The sequence below is a fragment of the Sebastes fasciatus genome, chromosome 16 (genome assembly GCF_043250625.1).
Source record: "Sebastes fasciatus isolate fSebFas1 chromosome 16, fSebFas1.pri, whole genome shotgun sequence".
Classification (NCBI taxonomy): domain Eukaryota; kingdom Metazoa; phylum Chordata; class Actinopteri; order Perciformes; family Sebastidae; genus Sebastes; species Sebastes fasciatus.
This window is the reverse complement of record NC_133810.1, coordinates 16,386,126-16,401,632: the sequence shown is the minus strand read 5'-3', so window position 1 is coordinate 16,401,632 and position 15,507 is coordinate 16,386,126. Positions and strand designations below refer to the sequence as shown.

General features: G+C 41.3%; 1 protein-coding gene across 1 annotated transcript in view; it reads left to right on the top strand.

The window, feature by feature from the left end:
- Positions 1-2,455: 2,455 nt before the first annotated feature.
- dchs1b (dachsous cadherin-related 1b) overlaps positions 2,456-15,507 on the top strand; it is a 100,814-nt gene continuing 87,762 nt past the window's right edge. The window contains exon 1 of the mRNA XM_074610123.1: positions 2,456-3,015. The gene's annotated coding sequence lies outside the window, so the exon portion shown is untranslated. The remainder of the gene's footprint in view (positions 3,016-15,507) is intronic.

The following is a 15,507-nucleotide window of genomic DNA, read 5'->3' as shown; positions in this document are numbered from 1 at the left end:
AAACTCACTACCCTCTTTTAAATCATCTCTCATGACTAATTTTGATCATTTTGCTTTTTCTTACAGTAACTATTCTATCTATTACTTATTTCATGTGTGTTTTATCCATTATTTTATATTTACTTTTATCTGTTTTAATGTATATGTTATTGGTGTGTGTTGACTGTGATTTTGTATTTGATTTTTCTCCTGCTTTCTTTTATTTGTCCTCGTTTGTGAAGTACTTTGTAACGGTAGTTTTTAAGGTTCTATAAAAATAAAGTAATTATTATTTTTAATTTTAGGAAAACCGTATGTGTATCTGCACTTTAAACCACTCCCAATTGCTTATTGCTCCTCCTGGATTTGATTTTATATTTTGTTCATTTTAAGAGGTACCACATGACACTAATACTGCCATGACTGATAGTTCAATCCCCATGTGACCACTGTCACAATATGAGGAAACAGGGACATTATGTTTGTTTGTCTTTCATAGATCATTGCTTTCTGCATTCACCACTAACCAAACGGTCTTTAATGTAAATTGGGTCTCCTGCAGAGTTAAATGAGCCTGAATCCATGCTGTTTGGTCATCATGTCATGGTCAATGTGGGTAAATGTAGACACTTACTGGTGTAAGCGTAAATGCACCAATTCCCTCCACTGACTGCAACATACACACACATCAGGCATGTGCTCTCCCAAAGCAAGAGGGGATGGATTGATTGCTGTCCTTGGACACCGCCTCCAACACCCACACAGACCCCTCCTCATGTTCACATCTCCCACCTCCCACCTCCACACCATCACTCCCTCCTCCACACACCGCTTCCCTTGCTCTGCTTCAGCGATGCAGGTGGAGGCTTGACCTAAAATCTGGGGTGATAAATGACTCCCATCTTGCTGATGCTAGCAGTCCAAAGGGTGTGTGTGTATGTGTGTGTATGTGTGTGTGTCTGAGCCCCAGCCCAGCCTGCTATGCTGCTTCCTCTCTCAGATTATATCATCCACATAGCTAAAACCTTATTAAAATTGAATAGCTTGAATCCAACTTCAATAATAAGGCTACTTTAAATTACTCTAATGTGTCTGTATTTAATTAAAATATGGCAATATATCACAGTATTAAATCCCATATGAAAAAAATAATTATATAGGCATGTGTAAAATGTGCAGTTGACAAACTTTTTTTGAAAAAACGTTATTCATTTTTACATGATTATGAATTTACATTATGCTTTGCTTTTAATAGCTAGCCTACCACTTAAATTTGAAAATAATCCAAAATATAGGCCACCATTAGGGTATTATTCTGATGATTCTTCAGTAAATATTAAAGATAAAATCAAGAGATAAAAATTAAAAAATTCCTTCAAGATTTTATACATTCAGAGCATTATTATAGCAGCAAACAATTGCAACCTGAGCGGAGCAAGAGAATAAAGTCACTGTGTCGTAATCGGAGTGTCTCTGTGCTTTGTTTACATAGCCGGGCTGGCTGCCCTTTTAGTGCATGTGAGTCTCTCTGTTGAGCTGCTCTGATATTGTGGTTAACTGTGGTAACGGCGTCCCGACCCACAGCGTAGCTGCTGTTGTCTGCACTGGTGGGGCTGCTAGCACCGTTAGCTGGTTAGCACCTTTAGCTGTTAGCACCGTTAGCTGCCAAAACCATTAGCTGCTAGCACTGTTAGCTGCTACCACCGTTAGCTGCTACCACCGTTAGCTGCTGGAACCGTTAGCTGGTTTGCACTGTTAGCACCGTTAGTTGCTAGCACTGTTAGCTCCATTAGCTGCTAGCACCGTTAGCTGTTAGCACCATTAGTTGCTACCACCGTTGGCTGCTGGAACCGTTAGCTGGTTTGCACTGTTAGCACCGTTAGTTGCTAGCACTGTTAGCTGTTAGCTCCGTTAGCTGCTACCACCGTTAGCTGGTTAGCACCGTTAGCTGTTAGCACCGTTAGCTGCTACCACTGTTAACTGCTAGCACCGTTAGCTGCCAAAACCATTAGCTGCTGGGCTGGCTCAGCCATTTTCATGGCGATAGTTATGGTCTGAATTCTGTATTGAGCACTTTTAATTGTTCACTTGTTGACTTTTTGGAGAGGTTTGTAAATGTGTGTGGAGTTCTTCTCAATCATATCATAATATTAAATCCCCAAGAAGAAGGAAATAGAAAAAGGATGCTGTTAATGACTACTTTCCATTTCCATATGTGTGCCATGCTGAGAGCTAAACTCCTCTTTTGATGGAGCTCCTTTGTCTCAAAGACTATATGTTACTTCCACTGAGCGGAGCTGGGGGGCAGCAAAGTCTGCTCTCCAAACCTCCTCTCCTCTCCTCTCACTCCCCACTGTATCCCACTACAGCCTCCCCTCTCTCTCCCCCCCTTTTGTGTAGCTATACCCGAATAAATTAGCAACCCAAGTCGGTGAAGGGAGGAGGAGGAGGAGGAGGAGTGGAGTAGGGGGGCTGGGCCTTGTGGCGGAGGAGTCGGCTTTCAGTCGGTGAGGTGCACGGTGCCCTGAAGCGGCTCTGTGTCTCAGCACACACACACACACACCGTGTCTGAGTGACTGGATGCTGAGAGAGAGGAAAAGAGGAGAGAAACGCTTCAGATCAACGTAAAGAGAGAGAGAGAGCGGAGCACTGCAGGGCCACAGACGGACTCCTTTCTTTCTTCTCCTGCAGACAGCTGAAGACACCGTGGAGCTTTAGCAGCTGATCCAAAACGCGCTCACCTGACACACTGGGGACGCAAAAAAGACCCTTCACTGGAGGAGTAAAACCAACCTACCGGTCCACCGGAATAAAGAGATCTGTGGACTGTCATTTTTGTGGATAATATGTAAAAAGAAAAAAAAAAAAGAAGCCCAGTCCAGCTGGCCAGCACGGCTCCATTCAACATTTTGTCCTGGTGGATTGTGTCTAGCTGAGGGGGGAATTGGAAACCCGTTTGCATACTAATCAGGTTTTGGAGGGGATATCCATCCAGAGCGCACATCCAGAAGCTGCTGCAGACTGGGTCCGATGAATGTAAGTGACATCTCCTTTTATTCTCATCCTCTGTGTGTTCACTGATCAGTATAAGGGATAATAAAGGTAGAGCTCTTCTGCTTCTCCATATAGGAGGAGGGTGCACCCTGCATCTGCACCTTGCATGCATGAGCTGGTAACGTTAGCTGGTCTGAGATGTGGGGAGACCATCTACAATAGTAAGCTATTATACAAGCTCAATGGATGGTGGTGATGCAGCATCTAGCCTCATATTGATTATTGATCCCACATCCACAGCCAAACCAGCTAAACTAGCCAGGTTGGAAAAAGAAAAAAAGAGTGGAGCCCCTTTTAAAAAAATATATGCTAAACATGAAAGGGAGGTGTTAGGCCAGTATATATATAGGCTTCTTATATCTATTTGATGAAAGTAAAGTCAGTGGTTTCCTCCTCAGGATTTTCAATTTAGAGGAAATACACTTTGTTTTGGAGGGAGGACAGAACCACTTAAGGGGGAAACACCATGAAAAGCGCAGAAAGTGGGCCAGCATACTTTGGACTATTTCCTGGGGAGGCCAACTGATATGTAGGGGTTGACTGTGAGAAGACTAGTGGAGAGAATTTGAAGTAACTGTTGTGCACCTTTGAGCAAGGCAAAATCGATTCATGTGTTTATTTTTTTTACGATTTTGAAATCAATTTTGGAATGTCAGAATCTATATATTTGCTTCATTTGAGTCTATGCAGAGGTAAAAGGAAGTTGCCGCTTTTATTGTTGTAGTCTGTGACGTCATATTCGTTTTGTATCCGTCAACCAAAACAAACTGCAGCCAGCAGCAACGAGAAAGTAGAAAACGGCGGAGGGTCCGCGTGGATATGACCTGCATCCACACATAAAGTATGGAAACACTTTGGGTTTCACACATTGCCAGGAAAAGCAAAGCTAGACATCACGGCTAAAGCTGCATGCCAACTCTGTCATGGACAGGAAACGTTATCGTATTGCGGTAACGTGCGGTCAAGCCGGCCGACACTCTCATCTCTGTGGTCAAATTGTCCGACGCTACAACTGTAGAGCAACCATATACTGACATTTATGTTAAATGCATTCAAACTGACCAGATGGAGCTGACCATGGATGTATAAAGAGAACGTATAGCTGACCGTAAGAGCTAGCGACGGACACGTGTGACTACGTCCGGTTTTCAAAATAAGGTGTTAACAAAGGGAACTGTTTATACAAAATACATATATGGAAATAAGATTGATTGGATTGTTTTCACCAGAAGTATAAAACATTACATGTCCCTTATAAATTAAAAAGAAAAAAAAATGCTAATTTGTGAGGGAAACCTCTTTATTCTTTGATTTTTTAGTTACTGGAAAAAAATGAATGAATAGTGCCTCAGAGGGTAGAGCAGGTCGTCCACCAATCGGAAGGTTGGTGGTTCGATCCCTGGCTCACATGTCAATGTGTCCTTGAGCAAGACACTTAACCCCAAATTGCTCCCGAAGGCATAGCCATTGGTGTGTGAATGAGCATTTAGATTAGATCCTGATAGGCAAAGTTGGCACTTTGCATGGTAGCCTCTGCCATCAGTGTATGAATGTATGGGTGAATGCTGACATGTAGTGTAAAGCGCTTTGAGTGGTCGGAAGACTAGAAAAGCGCTATATAAATGCAAGTCCATTTACCATTTACCATCCATGCCTGGCAATGACTGATATATTTGACTTCAGGACATGAAAATCAAACATTTTAACGTATTAATTTAGATATTTTCCAAAGTAAAAGTCTCTAGAAGTGTAAGATTCAACATTTTCCCATGGTCTAGTGTTAAAAAAGTCAACAAAAGTCGTAATAAATCGTAATATCGAATCGCAATACCTGTAGAATCGCAATACTTAAAAATTGCAATACATACCCAAGTATCTTGATAGTATCGAATCGGGAGATAGGTGTATCGTCCCAGCTCTATCCTATTAGCTACAGCAAGGCCTGCTCTGCTGATGATACGCTTCCACTTTTCTGTATGATTATGAAAACAGAACCAAAAAATCGCAGAGGGACTATCTCAGAAGACAATAAAGACCGTATAATACATTACAAAAATAAGAAGTCCAAGAGGATTTTAGGTAGTTTTAATATCCAGCGAATACATTCTGACACAACATGAAGTGTATTTATAGCAGCCACTTCTGTCTATATATGTTTACATGGCCAAAAGCTAAAAATGGGAACCCAGGGGCATATTTAAGTACCTAACCACAATAGTTATTCCAGTCATATCTGGTGTCCGCTGGCATCCAGAGCTCCTGGTTTTCTGCTGTAAGGAGGGATACGGATCTTTGCATTATTACACTATCCACTTACATGGTCTCATGTGCTCCAGCTCTGCAGCGTACTGGCCTCAGCCTCGAGCCTCTGGTCTTCATACAAACCAGTAAGAGTTTTGGTTTCTTGCGGAGTGATGAGGCGTGCAGCAAGACATTTTCTAACAGGAACCATATGGATATCTTGTTGGTGCGGCTGCAACCGAGTAGAGCTTATGTTTGTACAAACAACTTATAATTACTCACATCAGCTGCTTAGAGGAGCTCATATACAGGAGCTTTGGTTACGTTACAATTGTGGTTATATCTTAAAGTCATGTATATTTTTAGAGGATACAGTTATGAAAAGAGGAATTCCACCATTTAATGTGATCTTGGGGTGGCAGCTGAGGTGTCCAACTTGACCCCTGAACATCCCTGTGAAATATGTTTTTATTCATCCTAATTTAATTATCAAGATGTGCTCTGATAATTCACATTTCTCCCATTCCTCCCTGTCTACCTAACACTGTCTACAACAAGCGTGTCAAGGCAGAGAGGTCTATTCATTCAGTTCAGTGTCAAGTCTTTTTATGGAGCTTATCAACAAAGTAAACAGTCAGCTGTTTACCTTGCACTTCATGTTGTTCTGTGCTGAATGGATGAGCATGATACTGACTCTACCAGGGTCAGGGGATTCTCATCAGGGCTGTGCTCAAAATACATGCACTCCTTAGACAACAGCATCTGCTGAAAGACTCTATATTACTATTTGTTGGGGGGAGGTGACTCAATAGTATACCATCCAACCCCCATTCCCTTCATTGTGTATCAGATTATCTGTGGTGCATGTTGGCAGCAATTTGGCATCTAACTTGGCTTGGTTTCTGCATCGGATTCTTCTGCTTGTATTGTGAAAATGCTACATCTGAATCATGCTGGCATGCAGGTGAATATTGTTAACCCTCTGAGACCCACAATAGACCCTTTTTTGTCTTTTTTAGGGGGGTACAGGTCAACAAATAGATGTCACATATAAGTGGTGTATATTATCTGGAAGCTGGGAACCTGAAGATTAGTTTGCGATGCAGATCAGCACTAAATCAGAAATTAATATTAATTAATTAATTGATTGATTGAAATAAATTGTAAATGTGTACAAGGGCTAAGGACATTATGATAGAAGTATATGTTGGACATCTCCATGCTCACTTATGTCTCATGAATTGTTGCAGCAATTTTTGTTACACAGATTTTGTGCTAAATTTAACCATTTTTTACCACTCAAGAATTGATAAAAATGATCAATAATCACTCCAAAATACCACATTAAGACACCAAGACCTTGAGGATCACCATAGAAAAAGCCATGCTGGGATTTGGTATCAAAATTTTTTGACATTTTGAGATTTCTGCAAGAACTGCATTTTTTTGGTGATTAGATGTTGAGCATAGTTTTTGCCCCGAACTGCATGGGATTATCATAAAGTGGGCATGTCTGTAAAGGGGAGACTCGTGGGTACCCATAGAACCCATCTTCACTCACATATCTTGATGTCAGAGGTCAAGTGACCCCTTTGAAAATGGCCATGCTAATTTTTCCTCACCAAAGTTTAACCCACTTTGAAGTGTTATTTAACCTCCTTGCTGACATGGTTGGTTTTCTAGTTTCATATGATATCTGTACCTTCTAGCTCTAACACTGAAAACCTGCTACAGGCCTCTGAAAGACACCACCCAGGGTCTTTTTTGTTTACTCTAATGGTATTACTTCAGGGAATGTCCAAGTTGAGGCCTAATTCTTCTGCAAATCTTGAGTAATCGTAAGAGTTTACTCTAAACTCTGGAGATATACAGTGTAATCAAATTGCGCATTCGCCACCCACATTGACACTGAAATCCTGCTTGTACTGTATACACCGTTGTCCTCTTTGTGTCCCCCACAAAACCCACATAAGAAGAAAATGTCATCTTTTTCAGTCAAGTTTCACGATGTGCACGATTTTATCCCATAACCCTGAATGTCTGAATTGTTCATTAAGACACCATGCGTACAATATTGCAGTGAAAGCTGTAGAGAGTGAAGGATTTTGTGTCATATCTGCTTCAGCTCATCAACTTGAATCATGGAGTGCTGCCAACAGAGAAAGAGAGAGAGAGAGGGGGGAAAAAAACAGAAAGCATCTTCCCACCCAAATGTTGCAGCTCAAACAAAAATCTGTCTAATTGTATCCCAGAATTGTTTTTCCCTGGGTTTTGTTTCTTGTGTATGGGAAATCATCGCCTGAGTACAAATATCGGAAAGTGACTCAGAAACTCCCTCTCTCTCTCACACACACATACAAGCTTAGCACACACACAACATGCATTCCTCCACAACTTTACCTCACTCGATTATATTCCCTGTACCCAAACCCAATCCTAACTCTCAACACCAAGTGCTTTAAAAAGCTAAATTAGCAGCTTAAAAACAAGGAGAAGCAAAATAACCATTTGTCCTCACAAGTATAGAAATACAACATGCAGTTACCACAGTGTTGAATGGGTAGCAGATGACAGCCAACCAAACAACTAAAGATTGTTTTCTTGGTTCCACAAGTAGCTTGTGGAATTATTTACCCTCCGTCTTTCACTCACTGCTGATGCCTGGGGTTTGTGTTGGTGTCTTTATTTACCTCTCAGACCACCGTCTTTAGACAAAACAAAAACCAAAGGCTCAATGTTGAAGGGATTTCATGTAATTTATGTTTATTAGACAGCATGTGAACTATAACCAGTGTTAAGCTGCAGCATTGCGTGATGGAGTAGCTTCGGTTTTCCTGGGAAGCCCAGTCTCTTTTGCATCATCCATCCACAGGAGGGCCAGGCAGTTATTAATAGCTTTAGTAGTAGAGTCAGAAAATAAGATTCCCATTGATAAGGAATCCTCTTTGCTGATTGCTCCACATTTCATTACACTTTACCCTTCAGGGCCCTCTTGGTTGCCATGGCAGCTACAATCACCAAGTCTACCATCTTGCTGTGATTATAATCGTGAAATTTAATTACACCATTGTAAAATTGGAGCTGCGTGTGTGCTTACATGCAGGAAAATCAGTTCCCCAAATCACATTAAAATTTATCCGGTTGGTTTCAGTGACCTTTCCTTTAAGTGTATCGATGCACTGGTGGAATTTCTTCTATAAGTATGTCGATTAAAGCGTCAGTTTGTAATTTCAGCATTTTATTTTGGCTTGCCACCCTTAAAAAATAAGTTTGTCAGCAGTTATCATCCTTGCTTGTTTCATTTTTCATCCTTGCTGCTGCAACTTTGGGAGATAATGTTTGAATTATGAGGTTCATACTTTGCAATGTGTGATAGTAGAAACGTGTTTATATTAAATGAACTCTGGCAAAATGAATCACACCGTGGCCTGATAACGTAATCATCCTGAGTCATACCTCATCTTTTAGCTCGGCCTGAGTTTTTTTTTCTGACAGTGTGCTGTAGTCTTTCCCCCCGGGGAAATACAGATCTTACCTTCCTACTTACAGTATGAAGACCCATCTATCTGCTGCTCTGGAGAAGATATTATTGTATGACGGCCTCAACCAATCAAAGGAAATGACTGGACTCTGCTGTCAGACGCAGAGTGATTGACTAGGCTGGAGTTTTCAGATGGTGCAATTCCTTTTTTTGTTTGTTCTGAAGCCCAGTATTGAAGTAACCGCCGTTATTCATGGTCTCTCGGGCAGTAGGGATCCTGTTAGTGTAATGATCAGGTCAGCTGGATGGGAAAGACTACAGACACAGGCTAAATTTAAAAAAAAATCTTTACAGTGCAGTCAGTAGGTGCTGTCTGCAAGGCTATGAGGAGACCGCTTTTGGACTCCACTGGCCTTCAAAAATACCAAGTTTCAAACGTCTCGCTACAGTATAATCTTCAAATTTGACAAAAGACGATGATCCAAACAGGCCGGCGTAGCCAGACCAAGCCTTTAGATTCGGATCTGGGATAATGACTGTTGGAAATGGATTGTTATATTCCTGGAGGAAGCTGCAGATGGAAGTCCTCTAAAAGCTCGAGTTTCCCCATCCTGTGCTTCTCCGCCGTGGGTTGGACCAGTGACACTGGCTCCCCAGTGCCAAAGTGTGGCTAGATCATTGGAGCTCTGGGTTTCTCGTTGTTTTAGATGGATGGAAGAAGTGAGTTTGCTTCTGTGCTTGCATGTACGCACGCGAGCAAGTGTGTGGCCTTTGGATATATCTGTGCAAGGCTGGTCTCCTGGCAATACCTACCCTAAAAGTAATGCACTGTAATTGGTGTATATATCCCACAAAATCAAATTTTGTGTAATTAACGTAATCGTGAACCAGGAAACATAAATATAATTCTTTGAAACCAGAAGTCAACATTGATTTATGTGTCACGCAAGTTATCTACTTAAGTTCTGGAGTTATTTTAAACCAAACCACGATCTTTTCCTAAGCCTAACTAAGTAGCTTTCTTGCTACCATGGAGCACTGAGAATTATTATGAATTTTAAAGCCCTTACGCACCGTTGCTCTTTGTATGCTCGGGGTGGGATCGTCTGCCTTGTCCACCCGTAGACTGAACCACTGGCGTATTCTTATTTATAAGACTATTCTTGGTCTGCTTCCATCTTACCTACAGATCTACATTCTTCAAAAAAGTACGGAAAGTTACCGTCTTCGCTCCCAGGACTTAATCCTATTAGCTGTCCCCAAAGTCTGTACTGAACTGGGAAAAGGGACATTCAAGAATGCTGCTTCCTCTTCTTGGAATCAGTTTCAAAATGACTTGAATCTTCAAGAGCTGGTCTCACTGAATGTCTTTAAAGTGCTTCTAAAATCTTGGAAGGAAACATACCAGGCTGTAGATGTTTTGAATGCTGTGGAATGTTTTTTCGCTACCTTATGATTCTGTAATTTGCTCTTTGTCTTTATTTTAATTTATGTTTATCTTATGTCTGCAACCGTGTAACTGTGCTGCTGCCTATCTTGGCCAGGACACGCTTGGAAAAGAGATTTGTATAAAGGTTAAATGAATAAAATACATTTTGAAAAGACTGTATGCATGCAACAAGCATAAATTGACACGTGTTGCTGAACATTCGTAGGAAAACGAACAAAAAAGGAGGAATCATTTTTTGTAAGATATCATACGAACCGTTGTATGAGAATACGTTGACCTGTGTTGTTGATGGAGGTATCTCATTTGGGGTGCAACTAATGGCTATTTCCATCAGCAGTTAATCTCTCAATTATTTTATTGACTAATACATTAACTGTTTAGTCTATAAAATGTAAAAAACCAGCAGGTGTTTGGCATTTTTGCTTGATAAATGACTTAATTGTTGCTGTCTATCCACAATCGATTAATTGCTGTTTCAGCATCCTAGCGTGTTCTATCAGATTCCAGCAGAGACGCTTCTGCTCGGATCTCTTTATCGATTCTTCCCCATTGAGGAGACGGCTGGTGCCGGAATGTGCATGCAGTATATATACGCACACATGTTTCTGAATGAAGTGATGTATTAATTTCATTAGTCACATGAAAAGATAAACGTGGGAATGGCTCTGAGCGGAGATGAATGAAGAGTGGTAACTGTTGCCCATCTGGGTGCATGATGGATGAGAGGTGTCTAAGCTCTGAGGCCGGAACAGAGAGAGGAAGAAGAGAGCCCGTCTGCGTAGTAGAGTCTCATGTGTTTTTAATGAAGTAAGCGAGATGATCTGAGCTTCTGGTAACTTCAAACACCCGCACCGAGCTGAGAGCTGCATGTAGTGCACCGCCGCTCAGGTAGCGCGACGTGTTATGCAAGTTAAGAGATTCAGAGACTGGATGTGTGTGGGTGGTGTGAGACAAAAGGAGGGCGGGAAAGAAAAAAGTTGGCTTGAGGAAAGTTTTTGTTTCATTAGAGATTGAAAGCAGTGGCCTTTAGGAAGATCAAAAATGTTATTCTGTGTTATTTGACATTGATATTTCTGTCAGAGAATAGATCAGTGCTGAAGTTAATTTTTCATCCGGAACCTCAAACCCATCCTTCACATCTCTGTCTTTTTATCATGATTTCATTGCATCATTATTAACTGATGAAATATTGATGTCTGTTTGACTGTGCGGAGCAAAACAAAGACAGACAGACTTAATTCCCCGGCTTACCACAAGAAATATAATGGAGTAACATGATACAAAGGCATTCTCTTGAAGAACAGCTGTCGGCGCGCCACTAACCCGAGAGTTGATGGAGAATTTAATAACTAATAAGCTAAGTCACTGTCCCATATTCTGAGCTAGAGATGATTTTGATAGTTTTCCAGATATGTCAACCAAAGAACAACTCTCCCAGTGAAATTAAGTCTGCAGCATTTATCTTAAAAAGATACTGATCTCTTTTCACCCTATTTTTTTCACTTTGTCAGCTGGCAAACTCTTCAACAAAACATTTTATCACTTTGATTAATGTTTATGTGTTTTCTGATACAATAACATGACCTGATACGCCTTTCTCCCTGGTTTGCTGTTTGCTGATTATTCCATTGGGTGGAAAGTGGAAAAAGATTAAAGTGTGTGCTTTCCTGTGTGTACGAGTGTGTGTGTTTAAATTACAAGAGGGATCTTTGGTTTCCCTTCTCCTGATCATGTTTTGGCTATCAGCTGAGTGTTTTGTCTTTTGACTTTTCCTCTGTTTGCTCATTAACGAATGATTCTAATACAATACAGTGTATGTGTGTAATGTTAATGTATTCATCACATTGTGGGGACTGAAGTTTGATCATATTGCCACATGTAGGGACACACATATGTCCCCATAGCAGTCCCCACAAAGTTAAACATTCATTTTAGAGTTTTAAGGCCCTGACGCACTAAGCTGAAGGTTGGCCGTCTGACAGTTTGGGGCCGTCGGTGTCAGCCTAGTTTTTGCGGAGAGAAATCACTCTGATTGGCTGTTCAGCTTAAGCGAATCAGTGCAGGAGAAGAGAAATGGATGTGAAGAAAGCAAGCAAACGCGTAAAGTCAAGAAGAAAAAACACAGAAGGCTCTTTTCATTTTTCATAATTCCAATACATGGATATTTTCACAACGACATGGCCATCTGGAATGAAGCTAAGTTGTGAGTGAGAGTGGTTTGAACATGGTCGGCAGACGCTGCTTTGTTTCATCCAAGTATCATAACAACAGCTTGTATATCCGCAGTCCTCTGTCTTCTGGTTTCCCTTTTTGAATGACAAATACAGACTACCGACGCCTGCTGGTGTGAGGAGTTATTTCATCTCACGCAGGCGCAGAACGTACGTGGTAGTTGGCTGTCGGCTGTAGTCTTTGCGGTGTTGTTTGAGTGCAACTTTTTAGCCGAGACAAAGGCGACTTGAGGCAACAAAACAGGCGGCCTTCGTCGCCGCTAGTTCTTTGATGTCGGCTTGTGTCCCCAGCTTAAGGTTTTGAATTATGACTGGGTTAAGGTTGGGTCAAAGGTTGGGGTCAGGCATTTAAGGTTAGGATAACCCTACAGGGAATTAGAGTAATTTAATACACTGTCTGTGTAGCAAGTGTGCATGGGTACTATCACTACTACACAATCCTGCACAGAAACCTTTTGGGGTAAATTGAAAATTTAAATGAGTATGTAATGAGTATTTGCATTGCATTTACATCACGTTAATGAATACGAAAGTAATGATTCTCATGCATACACTGTACACCACAGAACATACTCATACATGCATACTGTCCAATTATACTCTACTAATACTTACTAATAATACACTGTGTGTGTGTGTGTGTCTGTGTGATGCATACTAGAGGTTTGTAGCACATTGTGCAATCCAATGAAGCCATTAAAGAAACAGTGTGTAACTGTATATTGGAGGATCTATTAGCAAAAATAGAATTTAATATTAACAACTACGTTTTCATTAGTGTAATAATAATCACCTGAAACTAAGAATCATGTTTTCGTTAGCTTAGAATGAGCCCTTCACATCTACATAGGGAGCGGGTCCTTTTCACGGAGTCTGCCATGTTGCTTTGCCATGTTTCTACAGTAGCCCAGAACGTACAAACCAAACACTCGCTCTAGAGAGAGACTTTTGCATTTTTACGTTAACTGAAGGCCACCGTAATTCTCTGACATGCTTGTGAAACTGCGGTAACGTGAGCCGCAGAGTGCAAAACTGTGGGAAAGTAGTGTTATTATGGTAAGGATGGCCTCTCAACCACGGTTTTGCACTCGGCAGCTCACGTTATCGCAGTCTTGGAACGGGAGGAGTGAGCGGAGGGGTACTCAGGTGGTTGCAATCTGCAACCACACCACTAGATGCCGCCAAATCCTACACACTGTACCTTAAGTATTTGTGCATTTAAAGTCTTACACATTGAATCTTTCCTGATTTCCTTTAATTACTTCCAGTCAGTGTTTTGATTGTATTGGTGTTCTCCTCTCAGGTAGAACTCAAAATGCAAATCCTGAATAGAAAAACAATTTGTTACAGCTACTATAAGGGTATTTATCTCAGTTTCACCAATGAGGTAACGATGTTTGACAGAGAGTCACGGACTTGGTTCGGCTCGACAACTTGCCCTTGTGGGATATTAAACATGCTCTGATGGGGAGGGGCGATGTGTGATGGAAGATGGCAGCTGCTGCTTCACCTTCAGGGATATCTCGCCACGCTAATCTTTTTTGATTCTGCCGACCTTCTTTGTTTTGTATTATTATCTCACTCGTTCTTGTCCTCATATCCTTTTGAATTTCCACCCACTTTCTCCATTTTCCTCTTAAAAAACGAATGGTCACACACACACACATTCATCAGAGAAACCAGACTCACTGCACATTCACTTGGCGGTGTGGCCTTGAAGGTTGAGGGGTTAGTGAATCACCTCCGGCTGTGTTTTCACTTGCTCCATGGCTCCGCTGACGGTCCAGAGGGTACATTATTTATGTGGGTGCGTGTGAGGCTGCATGCATGTGTGTGTGTGTGTGTGATTCAGCACTCACTCAGACTACAGTTAACTCCTTCATGTTTCTGCCACTGTCACCGTGGCAATGTTTTTTTTAAGGAAACCTCATTCAGAATCAAACTTTTCTCCTGCATCTAGTTCCACTTCTTCCTCTGCTCCTTCCATCTCCGACTGTGCCGTTCTCTTTCTCCTTCTTGGCTGTCGGGCAGTGAAATCTAGGACGTTTTGTCACAGGGGACCCGGTGCAGTTTGTAAGTGTGTGCGACTGTATTCCAGCTTGACATCCTCTGTGTGGGTAAATAAACAAATCTGAGTCATCACACCAGCTTTGAGTTGTCACGCTGCTGCAGCAGAGTTTCAGAGTCTTATGCGGTTATTTTCCCCCCCACTAATATCCCCATGGAGTTGAGTAAGAATGTTAGTGGAGAGATGCAAAGATATAAGTGTAACACGCCTATCTTAAAGTTTTGTTGCAGCAACAGACTGATTAGATAACTTCAACCAGTCATAGTGAAGTCAAGCCGTAATAGTGCTACACTAAAGAATAAAATAGTCAATTATAGGTCAATACTTAGATAAATTAAGATGCACAATGGCTGCGAAGAGCAGTTGAACCTGTTGATGTTCTTCTTGCAGCTTAAGATGGGATGCAACATACCAAAAATTATGTTATGTCTTAAATAGCAGTGACCCAAACTTGAGGACACATGATGTTCAACCACGGCTGTTGTTTTATGGCTGAGAATAAAACAAACTTAAACAACAAGTCAGCACTTTAACCTCATTTTCATCGCATCGTTTCACATCCAAATGAGAGCACGGAGCCAAACCATGAAAAAATATCTAACTAACTCAAAATAACTTTGGATTGGAACAAAAAATGTTCACATGCAAACATTCGTTTCCTTAATCAGAGGATAAGACTTGTGTCTTCTAGTTTATTCTTTTCTATTTTACTCTTCAGAATAGAAGTTGCAATATGAAAACAAAGTGTGGACTTGAGCCTCAAACTCTCAGTAGGCTCTTGGCACAGAGTCTCGCTCTCACTGTGAACTGACTAGTCTCGGCGATGACGTGGTCCCCCCCCCCACCTACCTTCTGCAGCCTCACTGATGTCACTGACATCGACATTTATGTAGGAAATAAGTAATAAAATAAAACTCCAGAGCAACATTTCACGGACGGAATTAAAAACAAAGGCTTTCACAGAGTTGAGGTAAACTGGGAAAAATGTTACAGTGTGGTTCCT